Source organism: Fukomys damarensis, unplaced genomic scaffold (assembly GCF_012274545.1).
Source record: "Fukomys damarensis isolate Sample0158 unplaced genomic scaffold, DMR_v1.0_HiC HiC_scaffold_21, whole genome shotgun sequence".
Lineage (NCBI taxonomy): Eukaryota > Metazoa > Chordata > Mammalia > Rodentia > Bathyergidae > Fukomys > Fukomys damarensis.
Genome location: NW_022900933.1, coordinates 35,838,571 through 35,859,628, shown reverse-complemented (window position 1 = coordinate 35,859,628; position 21,058 = coordinate 35,838,571).

Below are 21,058 nucleotides of genomic sequence, written 5' to 3'. Positions count from 1 at the left end.
GTGTGTGTGTGTGTGTGTTGTTTAGCTGAGTCCTTGGATAAATTTAAGTCATTGTTTGAAACGTCCGCCGTCTTCTGTTGTCTCTGCAAAAATTTTCAGTCGATTAAGCAACAATAATGCGGATGATTCTATGAGTGTCTCGGGACAGTTGCTTGGAGGACTGTATATCAATTCCATTGTATTGTAGTCAATTAAAACCTGTTGTCTATAAAAGTCACCTGTCTGACTTGGGGAAAGTGGAGAGGAGTGCAGAATTCCCAACAATGTGCTAGAGCTGAAATCCAAGGCAATTTATACCACTCAACTTGGGAGGAGAAAGGGCGAGCAATATATTTGGAGCCCTGAAGCTGGGGTGGCAATTTGGCCTGGACATTCTGAGGGTTAAGGGTTGCAGGAGGGGGACAGAGATGCCTGGAGTACGACCACCCCTGAGAACGAGGGCAAGGGAGACCAAGAGGACTTCTCATTCTTGGCGCAGATGAAAGAAACTTGTCATTCCAACTTCGCATGACGGTTCTCGAAGATGAAATGTTCAACTCCACGGGGACAGCCACTTTCTTTTTTGCTGTTATTACAGAAGAAAATTATAACCATAAAAATGTCCAATTTAGAAAAAAAGGTGCCACTTTAGTGTCATTTGCATAAAAGCTGTTACACACAAATTGTTATCAAGACAAATGTGCAGCACTCTTGTTGAAAATTGCTTATATCTTTGGTGCTTTGCCTCCAACGACATAAAGGCCTCTTCAAACTGAAATTCATTCTCAGGTAAATAAAGCTGAAAGCGAAATCTCACCTATGTGGGAGAACGTGAGCAGTTTCTCGTGTTGTCTTAATCAGGTTTTGAGAGCCAGGGACACACCTCCTCCGGCTAGCCCACCTCACAGGGCTGGGCTCAGGCTCCCAGGGCAAAAGGAGTTGGTGCTGGGGCTGATGACACTGAGCACAGGCCACTGTGACACCTTGCAGGCACAGGAAAGGCAGGAGGCACCCAGCAAGCAGGACTGAGCAGAAAAAGGGGCTAAGGACCCTCTCCTTGAAAATTAACACATCTCAAAAACCTAACCCTGCTCAGACAGGCTATGAACTTCTAACCTTGGCTCCAGCATGCTAGCACTGCCCCTGGCCACCTGCCTGGGAGAATCTCTCACCACTCACCTCTCACAGTCACCTTGGTCCTGGGGGATTTGTGACCCCTTGAACTTACACCTCTTTCACTTTTCCAGGGTGGCCTCTTCCACCGGCTGGAGAGTGATCTTCCAACTTATCAGAAGAATTTCCCTTTATTCCTCAGGGGCCACCCGTTTGCGCTCATACTGGGGCCTTGCTTTTTAATTAATATTAATTAATTCATGGCCTAGGTGTTTGGTCGATAGTAACTGGTATTAGTTAGCACTGACCACTCCCAACCATGGCCCACTCTCCCAACAGTTCTCTCACCACCTGCTGGCATTTGAAAGCAGGCCCTGAGTCTCATGCATTTTGAAATCCCAATTCCAGGGTCACAGTGGTGGTAGAGTAGCCTCCTCCATTCTCCCCAGACAGTTCCATTAAGTGTGTGCAGATCAGTCACCTCTTCACACAATGTAGGGCATTTTTTAAAAAACTCCCTCTACCAAATACTGTTAAAGTAGCCTGCCTTGTCTATCTTATCAGTGAACATTAAAACATCATGAAAACACATTTTGTTCATCTTATAGATTTTTATAGTAAAGAGAGAAGAAAAGGCTATGTATTCATAGGCTTCCCTTGTTCCATCTCACACTGGTCCCTGTCATCACCAAGTGCTCACAAAGAAAGGAGCTTTTAAAGAGCTCCTACTATTCACCAACAAATAACAACCCTAAAGGGACACATTAACACTGTAAGAAGTATAGATGAACCTCAGAAGTGGCATTTGCTCAATGACAGAGACCTGAAATCAAAAAATGTAGGTTTCAAGTATCCTGGACGTTAATGGTAGCATGTTAACTAACATGTCTCCCACTTATGGTAATTTACTGCAGCTAAAGTGGGCATTTTCCATCCCTCATTTTATTTATTTCTTACTCCTATTTCATAGGACAGTCTACCCTTTTGGAAATAATATGGGAAGTGTGACTGCAGAAGAAGCAACCCTTGACTTAGAGTCAGAAGATCCAGTTTTAAACCTCAAACTGACATTGACCTTTGGGAAGCCATCTTGTGCTCACTCTGACTCAAATTCCCCTTCCAGAAAATACCAACCTGGAAGTCCCACCCAGGGAGTAGTCAAGAAGAAAGACAGCAGGTCATTTTCTAGACCTTAGGGAAGAATATCTCACTCATGTGACACTGGTGAGTCTGCAAACAAGAAAGAATTAAACAGGTAAACAAGGAGAAAATAAGAAAACAGAAAAAGGGACAAAGATGACTAACAGTTGCTGGAACTCAGTCTGTCACAGAAGCTGACAGATGACACTGGAGAAAAGGACAGGGATCAGGTCACAAATAATGCGGGAAACTCTGAGAGCACACTGGCAGGGGACTGAAAGCTTCCTGTGGACAATATGTTAAAACAATTGTTAAGAAGCAGTAATTATTGGGCCAGAGATTCAGCTCAGTGGTTTGGTGGCCTACCTTGTAAGTGCAAGGACCCGAGTTCAATCCCTGGTACCAAAAAAAAAAAAAAAAAGAAGAAGAAGAAGAAGAAGAAGCAATAATTATTTCACTGGATTCCTGAATTATTCGCTTCCGTTTCAGCCGAGAAAGACAAGACAAAGGCATAGTTAGGATCTGGGGGCTCAGGGAGGTTACTGGGTGGATCATGGCCTGGTGAGAAGTTTCCAGAAAAGCAGTGGCCAGGCCTCTGAATGGACCACGAGGGACAGGTGAGGCAGTGGAAAGAAGCAAAAGCAAAGCATCTGTCCATCCGAGATGAAGGAGAACCAGAAACAGGCGGGCACCCTGACCTAGGAACCACAACAAGTACTTCCTGGGTCACAATATTTGTTTCTGCTATATATCATATAGAGAGGTTCAAGTTGTTTTGTGTTTTGTTTTCCTCCACTAGAAGAACAGTTGTTCTAATACATACTTTTCTGTTAGTAGAAATCACAACATTTGTTTAAATGTTAGGGGAGCTCAGACATTTATATTTTCTACAGGAGAAGTGAAAAAGAAAAATTATCTTCTAGGTTACAAAGATATTCAACACCTACACATTTTCAAAATGGAAGCAAATAAATAAATAAATAAATAAATATTTGATTTGGGGCTTTTAGAATATCTGAAATTATAATTTCAAAATGAGTGTTGATAAAAAGGACTTGACGTAGTGCATGCAGTAAAATCAACTTCAACTCTGGCTTTATATTTCTAAGATGATTAAAAAAAATAAAAGCTGAAAGATTCACTTGGGTACGCACGCAAATTTTCTGCCAAATTTTTTCAAATTTTGCTTCTTCTCTGACGAAGTATTGCCTGAAGAGAAACACTGCTGGTGCCATTTGGAGGAGGCTTCAGTTTTCTTTAAGGGAGGAGCTGCACAGTGCTGGGGCTGGGGTTTCCCCCTCTATTAGACAAGAACTTACAGATGCATGGAGAGGACAATGTGATTATTTTAAAGGTCGTGGGTCTCCATGAGATAATGCTAAAGTGGTGGCGATCTAAGCATGGTGAATTGGATTATGGGATGATTCTGTTCGGGCCAATTCATCAAGGCTTGTCTAGATTAGACCTCCACAGAACAAGTGCGGATAAGTCTGCAGAGGAAACTGGTAAAGCCAAGACAGTTACATAGCTCGACAAATGGCTTTATGCAATCTAAAGCTCCTGTCTGTCTTCTAGGATGTGTATATCTGCGACTATATTTAGACTGAGAATGTGTGCTTTGCCAGAAGCTTGAATGGCAGAAATACCAAGGTTCCCAGAGAGCATTTGCAAGAAGGTGTGGGAGCCCAAAGGCCACCTAAGGAAGAGAATCCCAGTCCTCCCATGCCATTTGGAATTCTGTCCAGAAGCCAGCCAGAGTCTGCAGATGATGACCACAGGGACATCTTGATTTCTGACCAAGCAACTCAGAGAGGAAAGGGCTTCTGCCTGCGGATGGATGGGCATCCCAACACTGTCTCCTGCTGTCTCTCTCCCTTGGAGGGAAAAACAGACAGAATAAAACTGATGACATTTAAAAGCAAGCAGCTCTCTGTGCTTATACTGGAAAAGGGGGGCCTGAGCCCAGCATCCAAAGACATCCTTCCAAACCTCCAGCTGCATGGTGGTGATCAAAATATGTGGTGAATGCTCCAATCTCTAAAATATTTACCACCCTAACGGACACATTGCCATCAAATCCCGTGAAAACACTCCCTCCTGCTTCGAACACACATATCCCCCTTGCAGTTGCAGGAGTGCTCATTCTAGAGTGTCTTTAGGAGGTGTGGTGAAAAATGTGGTGCATGGGCACCAAGTAACCTCCTACAGGAAGGCAGCTGGTGGAAATGATACAGAGGACCCTCCTTTAGTTTACTCCCCCGGCAAGGCACTGTGAGAACTCTGGCTCCTTCCCCAAGTCAGAATGGTCATGGAGGGTAAAGGTTTGCAATTGATTCAGGACATCAAGGCAGCTGTGACCATGCAGTAAAGATACTCACAGCCTCCTCCCTTGGGGGAGAGGCATCGAGAGGACCGTGGGAAGGGAAGCCAGGAGAGACGTGGGGAGTCTCGCTGAAATGTTCCCACTTCGAGTTAAACCTTGGCCTCCAAAACACGGAGGACAAAAGATGATTCTCAGTGTGTTCACAGCAGGGACAGGCAGCCCAGACGGCCAGATTGAAGGCCAGGTCCCCAAGGCACAATTAGAAGAAAGGGCACAGTTGCCTAAAAGAAAGATTTTTTTAAAGCAGCCAACATGTTTCAAACTTCGTGGGGGCGGGGTGGGGGGTTGCTGACTTCTCTTTCCCTGGAATTCCAGATGGAAAATCAGAAGCGGAGGTAGGAGTTGTAGGGAGAAGACTTAGGGACAAACTTCCTGACAGTTGGGTGCACGGATTGCACGGCCTGGGGAGGGAACCGGGACCTGTTTCTGGAAATGTGTTTGCAGAAGCCCAGGCCTCCTTTCTGGGAGGCTGCGAGGGGTTTCCTGCTCCGGGTGGGAGGCAGAACCAGATGGTTTCGCGGTTCCTCTGGGAGGCTGCGTGTCTATGTTTATCCCTTCCCAGAGCATACTTGGAGTATTTCGGCGCCTCCTGTGCTTTGATACGAAATTCAGACGTGATGCATGCGGATTCTGAGTCAGCGCACAAGGATCCAGAAATTGCAGAGTCACCGTTGCAGGAGGAAGGCAGCCACTCCCAGGGCCACGGGGGTCTGACACTTTCCACACTCTGGTGACTTACCCTGAGCCACTTTGTTCTCAGAAACCACTCCGTTCCCCCCGCCTTCCACCGGGCCTGACTACCTTCCTTTGCCCGGATATAATCTAAAAGCCTTGGGCTCAGACAGGTATGCGAGTGTCCCCAGAGTGTGCTTGGTACCAAGGGGCCCTGGAAGCCTGCAGCCCACTCCAAACGTGTGCTTATTGGCTGCTGTGGCAACTTGCAGGAGACACAAGCCAGACTCAAGATGCACTGCTCCTACCCAGGTGGGGACACCACTGTCCTCTCTTCTGTCTTCAGACTGCTTCTGCTTTGAAATGTAATGCCAGGGTCTCTCTGCTCCATGCCTGACTGTGCTTCAATAAAGCTATCTGAGCTGATTCTCTCCCTGACTGCTTTCTCCCTGCCCTGGAGGTTCTGGAGGGCAGTAACCCTGTTTTCGTCCTGACACTAGACCAAGCAGAGAACAGAGAGCTAGGAAATATGAGTTGAGTGAATGACCAAACTAAGCTTCCCTTCTGTTGTGTGCATTGGATGGAGACATGTACCCTTCGGCGAAGCTTTTTGTTTTTTCTTTTTTCTTTTTTGGTACTGGGGATCAACTCAGGTATTTGTGCTTGCAAGGCAGGTGGCGGAACCCCTGAGCTAAATATTTAGCCCCCTTCGGTAAAGTTTTGTAAGGGTGTGGTTCATACAGTTGAAAGCCCCTGGGTTCTAGATGGTTGTGTGCCGGTATCCATAGTAGGACAGGCACTGCTGTGTGTTCTGTGTGTGTCATTCCCAAGTCTTTTAAGAAGCTGATACTCGGCTTTATTACGAGAGATTGGGGTGGGGAAAGGAAGCCAGGGAGGCACAGAGAAGAGTGTCAAGTTGGGGTCAGGAGATTCCTTGGTCTCTCTGCAAGGCTGAGGGAACCCTGCAGGAACACGGGGAGACTCAGGAGCCCTAGGCTTGCAGGAACAGCCCTGCTGTATGTAGTCCTTGGTGGGGGTAGCCCCTGGGTGCTTGGCCTGTGCACTAATGTGGGATCCACTCCAGGTGCAGCAGCCGGGACCCTGGGCCCTGAGACGTAGCTTTCATGGCCTTCTCACCAACCTGAGTTCTAAAGGATGTCAGCAACCAGAATAGGGCAGATGATCCACTTGACCACAGGTAGTCTGTGTTGCTAGGACTTTGCTGTGGTGTCTGGGGAGGGAAGATGCCAGAATCTCCTACACAGGACAGTGGTTTTTCATCCCGGAGTGACTCTGGCTTACTGTGTCACCCTGACTGGGCCACAGGACAGCTCCTAGCCAGGAGGATGAAGAGAGGCCCTGGTCTGTAGTCATGACAGAATTGGATAGGTCTGGGTCTGCTGAGAAGGTGAGTTGCCAGCATTCATAGAAAGGTGGCTTTAAATGATACCTATGTTTCCAGATGCTCAGGGCCAGTGTCTGATGCACCTACAGTTTACCGGCCACTGTTCTCATCAGGCGACACTCACTAAGTCATTTAATCTGCCCTGCCTTTGTCCTCCCAGTCACAGATGAGGAAACTGAGGCACAGAGATCACGTGCCTGGCCCAGCAGATGTGGAGGGAGCCAGGGTTCAGATCCAGGAGCTCACTCAAGACCACGCTCAGAGACACTGGCTCTGCACAGCAGAGGAGAGGGGAGTGCAGGACCAGGACATGTTCGAGAGACAGACTGGGAGGATAGTATTGCCCAGACAAGCAGAACACCCCACTGGGCCTCTCAGGATAATTGTTGACAGGCACTCTTGCTGAAGCAGACAACTGGGAGGACCCTCAGACCTTGGGCCAGCAGAACCCTGCCTTCCTTTGAGTGGAGCACAGTTTGAAGGCATGTTTTCACCTAGAAAACATGGGTGGGATTCAGACAGCTTTGAACCTGCTCACTTTACCAGCAAACTTAACATTTCTGTGTGTGTGTGTGTGTGTGTGTGTGTGTGTGTGTGTGTGCTTATGGGCCACATGCTGTGCCAGGGGACAGCAGTAGGCTTATAACTGGACAGCCAGATCCATACAGAACAGTGGCAGAGAGGGAAATGAAAGCTGGCAAGAGGGACGGCAGGAAGAGGGTGCCACCTTCCAGCCTGCACAGTCCAGGGGGCAGCTAGCCAAGGCCTGAATGAAGGAAGATAAGACTGGAGGGAGGTGTGCACAGGTGTGGAGAGAGGAGGGAGGGAGGCAGTGGGATGGGGTGGATTTCAGTTGTCACTAAAGGGGGAGGCTCAGGTATACACTTTTTGTTCAATTAGTAGACTTTACTTTTTAGAGTAAGGACAGCAGTAGGCTTATAACTGGACAGCCAGATCCATACAGAACAGTGGCAGAGAGGGAAATGAAAGCTGGCAAGAGGGACGGCAGGAAGAGGGTGCCACCTTCCAGCCTGCACAGTCCAGGGGGCAGCTAGCCAAGGCCTGAATGAAGGAAGATAAGACTGGAGGGAGGTGTGCACAGGTGTGGAGAGAGGAGGGAGGGAGGCAGTGGGATGGGGTGGATTTCAGTTGTCACTAAAGGGGGAGGCTCAGGTATACACTTTTTGTTCAATTAGTAGACTTTACTTTTTAGAGTACTTTTAGGTTTACAGAAAAATCGAGCAGATAGTACAAAGAATTCACATATATTTTAACTGTCCCCTGTGATGCTTTGGATGAAGAATGTTCCCAAAGTCCTCATGCACTCATAGGTGGGGCTTTTAGAGGCAGATTGAATCATGGGGTGACACAGCTGAGTTCCTGTTAGGTGGTGGGTCCTGGTAGGAAGAGCTCAGCCTCTGGGGCTGAGACTTGCAAGGACCCTGTCACCCTCTGCTTCCTGACCACATGAAAGGAGCAGCTTTTCTTCCACTAGGCAGTTTCTCTGTTTAAGCCTGCAGACCATGGACTAAAACCTCTGAAAACATGAGCCATAAAGAATCTTTCTTTCTTTAGGGGATGTGTGTCAGATATTTTGTCTCAGCTATAAAGAAGTGACTCAGACATCCCCAGCACAGAATTTCCACCAACACTGGCATCTCTCATTATTTGTTATCAGGATGACCTGATAGCAACACACTATAATTATTTGAAGTCCACAGTTTACCCTGGGGTTAGCTCTGTGTTATGCGTTCTATCAGTTTTGACAAACACACAAATGCCATGCATGCTCCCTAAAGTATTCATCGTAATAGCTTCACTGCCCTAAATATCCCTGAGTCCTACCTCTTCCTCCCTTTTCCCCCCAGACATGAAGCCCCGACAGGAACTGATCTTTTTAATGGTCTATAATTTTACTTTTCCCAGAACCTCATGTAGTTAGAGCCACTGGGTAGGTTGACCTCTTCAGGCTAGCTCCTTTCACTTAGCAATCTGCATTTAAATCTCTACTGTGTCTTCTCAGGGCTGGAAAGCTTATTTCCTTTGATTGCTTCCTAATATTCCATTGTATGAATGTGCCAGTGTTTGCTCATCCTTTCACCTGCTAAAGGACCTCTTGGCTGTTCCGGTTTGGGGCCCTAAGAAGTAAGTGCCTATAAACATTCACATGCAGGTCTTTATGTGGGCATGAGAGTATTTGGGGAGACACTTAGGAGTGTGATCGCCAGATTGCCTGCCGAGGCTGTGTCCAGCTTTAAAGAAACCGCTGAACTGTCTTCCAGAGGGATGGCTCTGGTGTGAAGGTTGAAAGATTCATTTGTCTGCTGGAGAGCAGAGGCCACGCAGCCAGCCCAGAGATATGCGCAACAGTGCATGGAGGGGCAGCAGAGGAGAAGCTGGAAAGGGCCTCGGTGGAGAACTGCATCTGTTTTGCATGAGACCAATCCACAGTGGCCATGCTGGCAGATTGAGGCTGCATTTGCAAAAGGTGCTTGGCCCCCTACCCAGCCTCAGATGATATTTAAGGTGGCCCCCAGCTCTGCACTTAGACAAGGAGCCATTCAAACAGCAAACAAAACAGGTTCCCCAAAGCCCCTCTTTCTTCCCACAGTTCGAGCAGATGGCTCCGTACACTGTCTAAACCTAACAATTTAGCTGGATTTTCCTTTGTAGTAATTATGCGATGATCAATGTCTCTGTCTCTCTGAGGGGGAAAACCTACTAAATATATGTTCTATCTAAAATTGTTGTTTTTATTGTTATAAACCAGGACAAGTGAGGTGCTGTTTCATATTTAGCAACATATAATTTACCTCTTGTACATCTTCTTTTAAACTTGTGGTTACCTTGTCTCAAGGTAAAGAGCGGCAAACAATGAATTATTGTCATTATCTTATAATCAAACACAGAGCCACCCACAATGAATGTCATTACGTCCTAATAGGGAAATAACCAGCCAATTTTACAATGGTCATTATGGCAGCAAAATTTAATAATGCTCTGACTTTTTTCTCCCCCTTTCTTATTTTCAACACCAATTAAAACTGTTTTCAAGTGCTTGTTCCTACGTTGTCTGAATCCCAGTTAGCAAAATGATTGTTTAGTAAATGCAATCTGGCAGGAGGAACTAAGGATTCTGCTATTTTAAATTGTGAGTCGGTTAAAGGAAGTGGAGCGGGGGATGTGTGCCTGCCTAGAAGAGGAGGTACAGGGAACAAACTGGGGTCCTCGGCAGCTGGGAAGGGAAATGGGGAACCCTGTGACACTATGATAAGTCAAACAACCCATTGATCCCTCCACAGCCTCATGAAAGAGGCACATCTGGCATCGATTTGCAAATTAGAGATTGGAAGTTTAGGGACAGGAAGTGGTATCTTAAGGAAATATAAGCAGAGGTGCAGGAACCTGGACCTGAGCTCCGAGGGAGTGCCTCAGAATGTGCTCTAGTCACAGCTACAGTTGTCCTGACAGACTCTGCATGCATGTTGTAGACAGCTTTCCCATCTCTGGGACAACTTATAGGAAGAGAGAATTATTATGGCTCACTGTTTCAGGGGTGTCAGTCCCTGGTCTGCTGGCTCCAAGGCAGGAGCATGATGGTGGAAGTGTGCACTGGAGCAAAGCTGCTCACCTCATGGAAGCTGGGAAGCAGAGTAGGGAAGGGACTGAGAAGGAGCCAATCCCAGGTTGTGTCTCCATGACCCACTCAGACATACCCAGAAGTGTGCTTTACTAATCTCTCAACCCAGTCCAATTGACAGCCAAGATTGACCAGCGCAATGTGTGTCCCACATAGCCAATGCATCTATGCAATCGTGTCATCTCTTTTAGATGCATGTTTTTATTACATTAATGCTCTTGCTAGAAACCTATAATATGCTGAGAGCTATTCTGGGTCATAAGGACCCAATGCTGAATGTCTTATCACTAGCTGACTTGGTCTTCAGTACTCAACTTTGAACTGTGTCACATGCTGTCAGATCAAGGGTCAGCCGACTGGGACCCGCAAACCAAGTGGCCATGGCACCACTCTGTAACTCAGGTTTTATAGAAATGGGGTCACACTGTCACTCAGGATTGGTTGCTTGACTTAGCAAATGAACATACAAAATGCCCAGTTAAATTGAAATTTGGAGTAAACAACAAAGAACTTTTAGAATAATTGTGACTCAGTGAATGATGAGAATATATTTTTCTTCAAAGATTATCCATTTGTTTAACCGATCTCCATGTTTACCTGGGGAACTTACACTGTGCCTAGCAGGTTCTCAAGCATATCTCCTGGGTCATCACTCCAGACAGCTTGTTCACCTCCACCCCTTCTGGCCACATCAGGCTCCCACTGGCTGGGAGGGAAAATGACCTGTCCTGACCTATCACCCTTTGGGGTACCCAGGACACCTCCAGGGCCCAGGCCAGCAACTGAACCACCGGAGTGTAGATGTGACCTGTGTTTTCCATTGATGGGGTGCCTGCTACACTGCACTCACCCCTACTTCCTTGTTGGAAGCCAATGCATGGTCAGGCCCCCCACTGTGGCACAGCTGATGCAAAGACCCAGGGGAGCTTTAGCACCATCTTTGGCTCTTTGTGGAAGGGGCTCCCTTCAGTGTCTTGTGCGCCAGTGCCCTAGAGCTGGCTGTGCGCACTGTCCACTGCCAAAGACACACCTTGACCAGTGACCTGGTCGGCTGACTCCACCTTAGGCCCCACACACTCCTCTCACAGGCCCTCCCTCCACCTCTTTCTATGGACTCCAGAGGCACAAAGTGACCAGTGCTGCATGGATCCTACACATCCAATTGAAGCCAAAAGGCTAAGGAGGGTTTGACCTTCTGGGCCAGCACAGGACATAGTCAAGGTGGAATTCTCCCACGGTGAAATAGGATGGTCGGAGAATCAAGCAGTCTGTGAGTGGAGATACTTTCCCATTCACCACAGCATTTCTAGGGCCTCCAAGAATGTCTGGCTCTTATTAGGTGCTCATAAATATTTATTATTTGAATGAATGAATGAAGTTTAGAAATTACCTAATGCAATTGCACTATTTACAGTCAAATAACTCTGGAAATCTCATGAAAACACTAGATATGCTAGAAAAAAATTGCATATCCACCTCAATTTTATACACAACTTAGGGGTTTTGTGGCTCTCAGACTGGAAAGAAAGTTCATGGATCCAGATTAAAAACCAAAGATCCCGGCCAATTCTCAAGAAACTGAGACTCAGGGAGAGAGAAGATTGCCTGGGGTCATGCAGCTCCTGACCCCAGTCTCGGGCTTCCCTTCCCCTCAGACCCAGCCCCTTTACCTTCTCCTTTGTCTCCCATCTAGTAATCAGCCCTGCGTATTTGACCATGCAAGTGGGCACTGCATTCAGCTTACATTAAACTTTCTGATTTTAATTTTTCCAATATTCCCATTAATAATGTCTATTTAAGCCATCAGCTGGTTGCCCAATTTTAAAATGTCTTTGAAACAGAAAATGAATGCAAATAATTAAAAGGGGGAAAAAAAAGTAGGGAAAGCTATCCATTTGTCACAAAACGACATAAAAAATGTCTTGAAATGCAGTGTTTGGGATAATAAAATATACGAAGTTTTTAAAATAAATGAATTCCAATAATAATCATGTCAGTTTGTGCAAGACTCATCCTTCTTTCTGGAAGCCCTGTGATAAATCTTTCCTGTGTACACAAAGCTCTACTGGCTATACCCTGGGTCAAAATCTGGACTAGCAGGCATGCATGAAGCAGGTGAGAATGGGTCTCCTTCTTCAGCAGAGGCCCAGTCCAATGGGCAGAAGGGGACACCCCACTGGAGCTCCTGCCTTGGGGGAGCGGTGACAGGGACACGCAGGACTGGATCTGTGGCTCTGAGCAGTGACATCCCTCACAGCACCGGGTCCACACGTGGGTGGCATGGGGCTTTGGGATCCCGTGGTCGTTTCCTGTGGCTGCAACAGAGAAAGTTAGATGGGAGGAGGCTGGAGGGCACAGCAGGGCCAGCTGCAGAGGATTGCGTGAGCCTCTCGGGGGTCCTGGGTGGCCATGAGTGGTGTTCAGAATGAGCGTAGGGATGTCATTTTGGAGAGGAAGTGGTAGGGAGAGGAGTCAGGGCTTGTCAGACACTCTTCCAAGGAGGGCCATAAGGGAGGAGACAGCCCAGAGGGTTCAGCCCTCCTTAGAGTCCCAGTATGGCACCAGGCGGGTCCCCGGAAGCCATAGTCTCTCCTGGAAAGTAGCTGTGGTCACCCAGCCCAGGAGCCCACAGAGCTGCCATCCTTTCCCCTGGTGCCAGGAAATGAATTACATCTGCAGTTGTTTGTTTTTTATTATTAAAATGTTAATATTTATCTTATCACAATTTATTTTAAAACGGGATCAAAGAAATTAAAATTTTAAGATGAGCTCACCTTAACCGAGAAAATAATACAATAAGATAGATGATCCCGTTTTAATGAAAATCTCCTCTGTACGCATGTGTCCAGCAAGTACTGTCGGGGTGGTTAAAATTACAGTTAAAAAAGATCAATATGCATTTTAATATTCTATCCCAGGTTTTCAGATTAAAATGCATGCAAATTCAAAATTTAAATGAAGTGCATTCATCCTAGGCTCCAGAAACTAGAGGGGCTTTTAGGAGTTGATAGTTGACTTGGTCAGTAGTCACAGTGGCTTTAACCTGGTGACAACCCCTCCGGGGATCCCATGTGCCTAGGCCTGCTCACCATGACTCCTTGTTCAGTCTGCTGCTCCCAGAGGCCCCTCAGCCCTGTGGGGCCTCCCCTGTCCCCCTGGTCCCCCGGGCTGTGCCTGTGGTGTTTACCACCCTTCCTGCCCTCTACCTGTCTGTGTGAAGGTCTCCTATCCAGACTCTGAGCTACCCAGCAGCTTCCAAGTAGGTAAGTGACAACTCAGTGGACCATGACCAGATGAGACGCCGGGAGCGCTGCTGGACGTCACTGTCCACTGTCACCCAAAGCCTGCTGCCTGTGGCACAGGAAGGGGAGTGCACACCTCCTGGGGAAGCCGCTGTGCATATGCAGAGCCTTGTGGCCCCAGAACTCTGCCACCTGTACCCCACCCTGGGGGCAGCACCGGGGACCTTGCCCGAGCCCCCTCTGCCCACAGCACAGCATGCACAGGTGCTGTCCCCAACCTCCAGGCCACTACCTCCAGCCCTGGAGCTCAGGGGTGGAGAGCAGCCTGTGTCCCCTCAATACCTAGTGCCTCAGGCCTGTAGATCAGAAGCCACGGCTGGGTTTTTCCTCTCCACATTTGCATGGAACAAGTGAAGCTTTTAGTCTGTGATTCAGGCAAATGCATAAGAAAGATGAACATTTTAGTTAATGTTCTAAGAAGATTTCCAAAAGCAGTTTTGATTGTGTACTATTAGCATTAATTAATTTCCAGACTGGGACCAGCCGTTCTATCAGGCAAACGCATATTTTAATGAATTTCTCCATGCGGCTCTGTGCCGGGAGCGGGGTGGGGAGTAGTTCAGTTTGGCGGCTTTGTGCACCCCGTCCCTTTCAGGAACACGGTGCAGCCCAGCACCCTGAGGTGTGAGGTGCGAGGGCAGAGACAAAGCTGAGCCGCAGGCAGAGAGACCCAGGAAGGGCCCCCAAGCCAGCAACCCCCTGGATTCTGAGCAACTGCTTGGGCAAAGTGGCCGGTGCAGTGGGGCACTGACTGTGCCACAACTTATAGGGCGACTTTGTACAAACTTGGCAAGAAAACAAATGCCATTTCTTCCTGAGGGCTGCAAGACAATGGCTTCAAGAGCAAAGAGCAGATGGGCTTTGGTCTAGGACACTTGCATGGTGAACATCCTGTGCAATTGTATGAGACAGTCTTCACTGGTGAACTCAGTTTTCATTCTGGACCTCTGCCGAAATGCTTGTCTGGAAACCCCAGTCACCTTTCATGCCTGTGAACACACTCACACATGTGTGTTTGCACAGGGACATGAATGTGAAATACCTCTCAAAGCACCCACACAGCCCTTGACAAGGTGGGTGTGCAAATGAACCGCGGCTTCCCAAGGGTGAAGCCAGCCATTCTTCACATGACATTGCTGCACCTGGAGACACCAGTCTCCTCTCCCCTGTGCAGAGGCCGCAGATTTGTGAGTGCATGTGCCTGTGTGCATGGTACATACATGGAGGTGATCTCCAGCGAGGCCCGTGCAGAGGAATATGTATAAGCACAGATATGCTTAGGCAAGGGTGCGTTTTCTGTGTGTGCTGTGTGTGTGTCAGTGTGTCTGTGCATGAACGTCTGTGTCCATAAGTACACACTTCCCAGCATAGACAAGTCTGCTTGTGCCCATCTCACAGGAAGGAGAATCTGTCTGTCGGTCCAGTCCCCTTAAGAACCATTGGCCAAAGCCTTGACAGCGGCATCTTCTTGCTTCGCACTGGCCTGAGGGGCATCATGGGATCTCTCAAGCCCAAGGCGAAGGGGCAGAGGCCAGGTCACTGCTCTTTACTTGTTTGCACCACGTCCTTCACCACCCCAGTGACCCAGGGCTTTGTCACTGAAGAGGATGAGAAGAAACAGCATATCCGCTCAGTTCTCTCCAATAGGACAGAATTGGAGGCTGTAGAGAACCACGTCCCCAAGGCCCTTCTGGGGTCTTCCTGTTGTCATTTCTCATGCTGAGCTTTCCACGTGGATAGAGAAGACAAGCCATGAGGTCATGCTCTGGTGAGGCCTTCACAAGGAAGCGGAGTCAGCAAGGGCACTTTTTCCCCATCACCACAGAGCACTTCCTGCCTCATCCTTCTCCAGAAAGGCCACATGCAACCTAGGCTCATCTATGCCATTTGCTCCCCAGCATTGCTGGCATCTTGCACACCTTGAGGTCAGATCGCTTGAGTGAGCTCGCCAGTGTCTCCCATCCAACCCCAACAAGGAGTAAGAAGTGGAGAGAGCGGAACCAGAGGAGTGGGGAGGAGAAACAACCCCCAGGACCAACCCGAGCCAGGAAGAGATGCTTAATGATGTGTCTCACTGCTCCAGCTGCCGCATGCTTTCCTGCCCAACCTCTGTCATTGGAGATGATTCTTCTTTCCACAGATCCATTATTTAGCAGCGTACTTAGGAGAGAGGGAGAGAGACAGTGAACGTGGAGCTGGAATCTCTCCGAGGCTGTATCTGAAAGTGTAAGCAAATTCAGTTCTTGGAAAGGTTGCCAGATGGCCACCCAGAGACTGAATCCTTGAACTTATCCATAAAAAGGAAACAGCAAGTGATGTTGCTTATAAATGGCACCTCCAGTGGGAGGACGGGGAGCCTTGGGGTGGGGGCCTTGGCTGAAACCCCATGCACCTTCCTTCACACTGGGAAGGAATGTGTCCACATATGAGGGTCATGCACAAACAGTGGGTCCAAAAAGCACCCTTGGCATGATGGCCACCTCCATGAGCCAGGCGCCCACACATCTGGGCTCCGGTGTCCGAACGTCATTCTGGATGTTTCAGTTCAGGTGCTTCTTGGGTGAGCTTTACACCTCAATTGGCAGAGTCTGAGTTAAGCATGCAGCCCTCTAAGGTGGCTGAGCCCCATCTCACCAGCAGGGAGCCCCGAGAGAACAGAGCCTGGACTCCTCCACACGAGAGGCACCTCTGTCCTCACTGGCACTGGGACTGCACCCCAGCCTGCTGTCCACCCTGCACAGTCACACAGCACAACCCCTTTCTGAAAATACATCTCCCTCTCCCTATGCGTGTCCACAGCTTGTTGGATCTTTGTTTTTGAAGAACCTTGACTGGTACTCCAGGAGACCTGGTTGTCCCCAGAAAACAGCCTTCTGGGAGTGACACCCAGGTGATGGGGCCTCAGATATCCAGACTCTTGTAGGCCTTGAGGGCATCAAAATATGGGGTTCATTTCCAGGTAGCATCATTTCCATGGATGCTGATGCTGCCTGGGATGCACGGGCTCAATTGTACACCTCCAGTTGTGTACACTGAAGCCCTAACCTGCCTAAGCTCTGTATATGATTGCATTTAGGAATGCAGACTTTACAATGTGATCAAATTGAAAGGCAATCATGTGGACAGGCCCTGTAGAAAGAGCTGAGAGCACAGACACACAGAGGGAAGACCATGGGAGGACACAGGGAGAAGACAGCATCTACCAGCCACAGTGAGAGGTCTCCGAGGAAGCCGGCTTTGCTGGTAGCTTGACCTCAGATGTTCAGGCTCCAGAACTCAGAGGAAATGAATGTGTTTCCTTTGAACCCCAGCATGCAGTACTTTCTGAGCAAACTGGATGAATCCAATGTGGCTACCACATCCAGACATTCATTTATGAAAGGTTTACTAAGTGTGCGCCTTGTGCCAAGTCTGTCCCAAGCACCAGTAAGAAAGACTGAGAAGACCTTTGTCCCTAGGAGCTTGGTCAATGAGGGAAGCAAGAAGCCCATGAGCAGGGTGACTGTGGATGGTAATAGAGGCTCATAAGAAAGAGAAAGAGGGTGCCACGATGGAGGAGCATACAGGAAAGGAGCAGATTTAACTGCAGGGATTTAACAGCAGGGAGGTCTCAGAGGAGAAGACTCAGGACCTGAGGCCTTGGGGACAGGAAGGGACAGCCAAGTGCAGTCCAGGGCCAGAGGAAGCCAAAGGCAGGGGTGGGCCTGGTGTGTCTGGGATGTTAAAAGCCAGGGTGGCAGGAGCACAGCAAGCCCACAACAGGGAGGTCACAGAGAGACTCCATTCAGCATGTGGGCCATTTTCTCCATGTCTCTTTGCATTCTTAGTTCGGGGCAGAAAGGAGGAAAGGTGGGAAGGAAGGCGGGAGGCAGGGAGTTAGGAAGGAGGAAATAAATGAGATTTACTTGTAATGTTTCCCACGGGGTCAGATTAGGAACACCGAAACAGTAAGAGAGGCCTGTTTTCCTGAGTTACAAAGAGCAGGGAAAACAAAAGGAGCAAAGAACAAGAAGCCTATCTAAGAAAAATGCAGGCGTTGCTCCCTCCTGGTTCCGCTTGGGGCTGCTAACGAGAGCCCAGCCAGCACAAAATCATGCTCCAATCTGCTATTTGTTAATAGGGCAAGTCATGATTTTAACTTATTATGGTGCACAGACGACTCCCTTCATTAATATAAATGAAATAGAAAGAACAGTGCCAAATGTTTCCAATGGAGACTGCCCAAGACAGCAAGGTGTAATTAGCTGAAAACCCTAAGTATATCGAAAAATTGTTCCATAAGTAAAACAGTTCAGCTTTCAGGTAGGGGCAGACATCAGACCAATAAGGGGAAGGGACAGGGAAGAAATCATCACAGGAAGTGTCCACCTGGGAGGACAGATCCGGGGCCCTGTCAGCACAGGCTCCTGAACTGGTGTCTGTGGCATAGGCCAACTGGCTCGCCAAGGAAGACTTCTTATCCAAGGAATCTCTAGCCATCAGCATGGACAACAATGCCTTCTACACGAACTATGTGATAAGCACACCACATGTGTTACCTATTCATTTCTCTCTGTTTCTTACTAGAATCTGTTTGACAAGTGAGAAATACAAAGGTCGGTAAACTAAAAGAACAACCATGATTCAAAGGCAGGGGTACCCGAGGTGAGCGTTGGTCTCCCTCCTGCCTTGCCAGGCTGCCTCTGCAAAGTACCCACACTGTAGCACTTCAGAGAGCACACTGGGAATGCCAGAGGGAGAGCCAGGGCCCTGAGCAGAGGGAGCAGGACAGCGAGGCCTAGCTGGGCCTCCAGGCCTGAGGAATTGGAATCGCAAACCCAGATGCTGACAGCAGCAGCGGTGCTGTGAACGCTTTCTAAAGGCCTGGGTCTCTTTGAAGCTTTGGGAGTGCCCTGACTCTGGTCCTCATCTGGCTGCTCGATGTGACGACCATCAGGACAGAGGAAGAAACCCAGGCTTGCTGGGACCCAGCTCCTACAGGCTTGTGAGAGCTCGGTGGAAATATTTTTTAAGAATTTTGCAATCCAGTTGTTAAATTCAGATATTATTGAATTTAAATTGTATAAAGTGACATTTAGACAACATTAATAGGAAAGGTAATAGCTACCCTGATTTGCCACTTTCTTGTGACTTCATTATAGCTCATTATTATTTACTTCTGTGCTACCAAGGTGATTCATGTCTGTGCGTCTCATGGGCCATAGTCCATCTCTTTGCAGCTCCTGCTAGAAATCAGTCTTGATGGAAATATTCATGCCAGGGGAGGAACTGTTTCAGGGGGCTGGGGAGAGTTTTAAATATCAACCAGCACCCCACAGAGATGGAGGGTCCATTCAAGGTCCTTCACAGAGGAAGGGCACCAGATTCACTAAGTCAAGAACAGAGATCTCCTGATCATTTCAGTGGAAGGGGGCTTAGGAAGATGGAGAGTAATACTAACTATATGGAATGCCATAGAATAAATAAAATAATAATTGCTCTTCATTAAATTAGAAAGATTATTTAGAGAAACAGCATTTCCACATTCAGCTTGAATGTAGCCAAGACACATGTTCTACACTTTTCCTTTTGTTTGAACTAATTATATTTCTCATCCTAGGGATTTATTTCTCTTGTTGAAAGAAAATAATATCCTCTCTGTTCCCCCAGGCCTTAGATACAGGAAGACTGTTGTGTCCACTACTGACATCTCCAAAGGTGAGAAAGCCATTGACTGTTCCTTGCCTGTTCTTCAGCATCAGAGGTACAATTTACAGTGGGGAGACCCTGCCAAGCACGATAGCCGGCAAAATCAGGTACTGTTCTTTCTGCACTGTGTGTGTTTTCGTTCTTTGTTGTAGTTGTGCTTATTGGTGGTGATGGTGATGGTGGTGATAGTGATGATGATCCTGGTGGTGGTCACAGTGGTGGTGACTCTGGCAGTGGTAACAGTGATAGTGGTGGCAGTGATAGAGGTGACAGTAGTAGTAGTTGTAATTGTGGTAGTTCTGATAGTAATGGTGAAAAGTCAGCTCATGCAACTGGTGTAGAAAAGACAGGACAAGGCAGAATAGATTGAGTCTCCCTTTGATGACTGACCCTGTACAGGTCTGCAGGTAGGGCACCCACATATGGTCAAATCTCTATTGCGATCATGTTAACCTTCAGGAATTCGTTTCCTACTCAGCTCTCTTAATGGTTCTTTAAAAGCATTTTGAGATACACGCAGTCTGTAATAAGAATTTCTAGGAATGTAGAACAGATGATGGAGCACAGGCCATGAGCCAATGACGGCTCCAAGTACATTACCGCTTAGCTGAGTCCAGGAGAGCTCTACCACTTGGTAATGAACTTGAATGCCTCACCATTCTCCTTGTGTTTCAAGTTAATGCTCCCTTGTTTGCCTCCCTTTTAGGAAACCACAAAGCCAGGGGAGTGAGAAGGGAGAGGTAATGGAAGGGGCACTTCTCCAGAGTCAGGAGACCTGGCTACCAGCAATACATTGCCACCAACTCACTGGCAGACATCACACCTCTTCACCTCTTTTCTTGAGGCCTTTGTGTCCACTTTTGTTTAGAAGGTGATTGCACTCAAATTTCTGAAGACTTTCTCAGTGCTAGCAAACTGGCATAAAGATCCATAATTATGTCAAAGACTTTTGCCTCCCAAAATTAAGATGGTAAATTGAGGGAAGGGAAATTCATGGCTTATGTATTATTCTTAAGTTCACAAATCACCATAATCCAACTATGATAAAATTTTCATAAACATCATTGTTGTTGAAAAAAAAAAATGCCACTCTGTGAACTGAATGAATCAAGACTTTCTTTCCTACTAGATTCTCTGGAGAGTCAGCAGTTTGAAACAAAACTCTTCTTCCCTAAGAGCTTCTTCATCTCCATCACCCTCAAGGAAGTGCCCTCTGCCACCCATATTTTAACAAGTGATTAGAACCCCCTGACTATAGTTTATGGCTCAAGGGTTAACCCTTGACTTTGAATGTACCAGTCAGATCACCTCCTCTTGGAATGGAAGTTGTAACATTTGTCCATCGCTAGCCAAATAAGTGGAAGATATCTCTAAGCCAATCTGATTGCCTATCACTAGGTAACAATCTCACTCTTGGAGGCATGGTGATGGAGAAACCAAAGTCTACATCCTGCAAGCACTGAAAGAAAAATCTAAGATTGGAGGTAGAAATTAATGATTTTTAAAATACCTTTTATAAACAAACCCAGAACTGAAAGGAAACTCTCTTGGACCAATTATCATAACTTTCGTTGTCATCTTAGATATCAATTTTCATACTTAATTGGGCTTATGGCATTGCCATCCAATTATTCAATCAATCCACTGTGTACATGTAGGTGGTCATGTATGTGTCTTTAATGCAGGCACTAAGCCCCATTTCCAAATTCTGATTCTGCAGGTCTAAAATGGGCTCA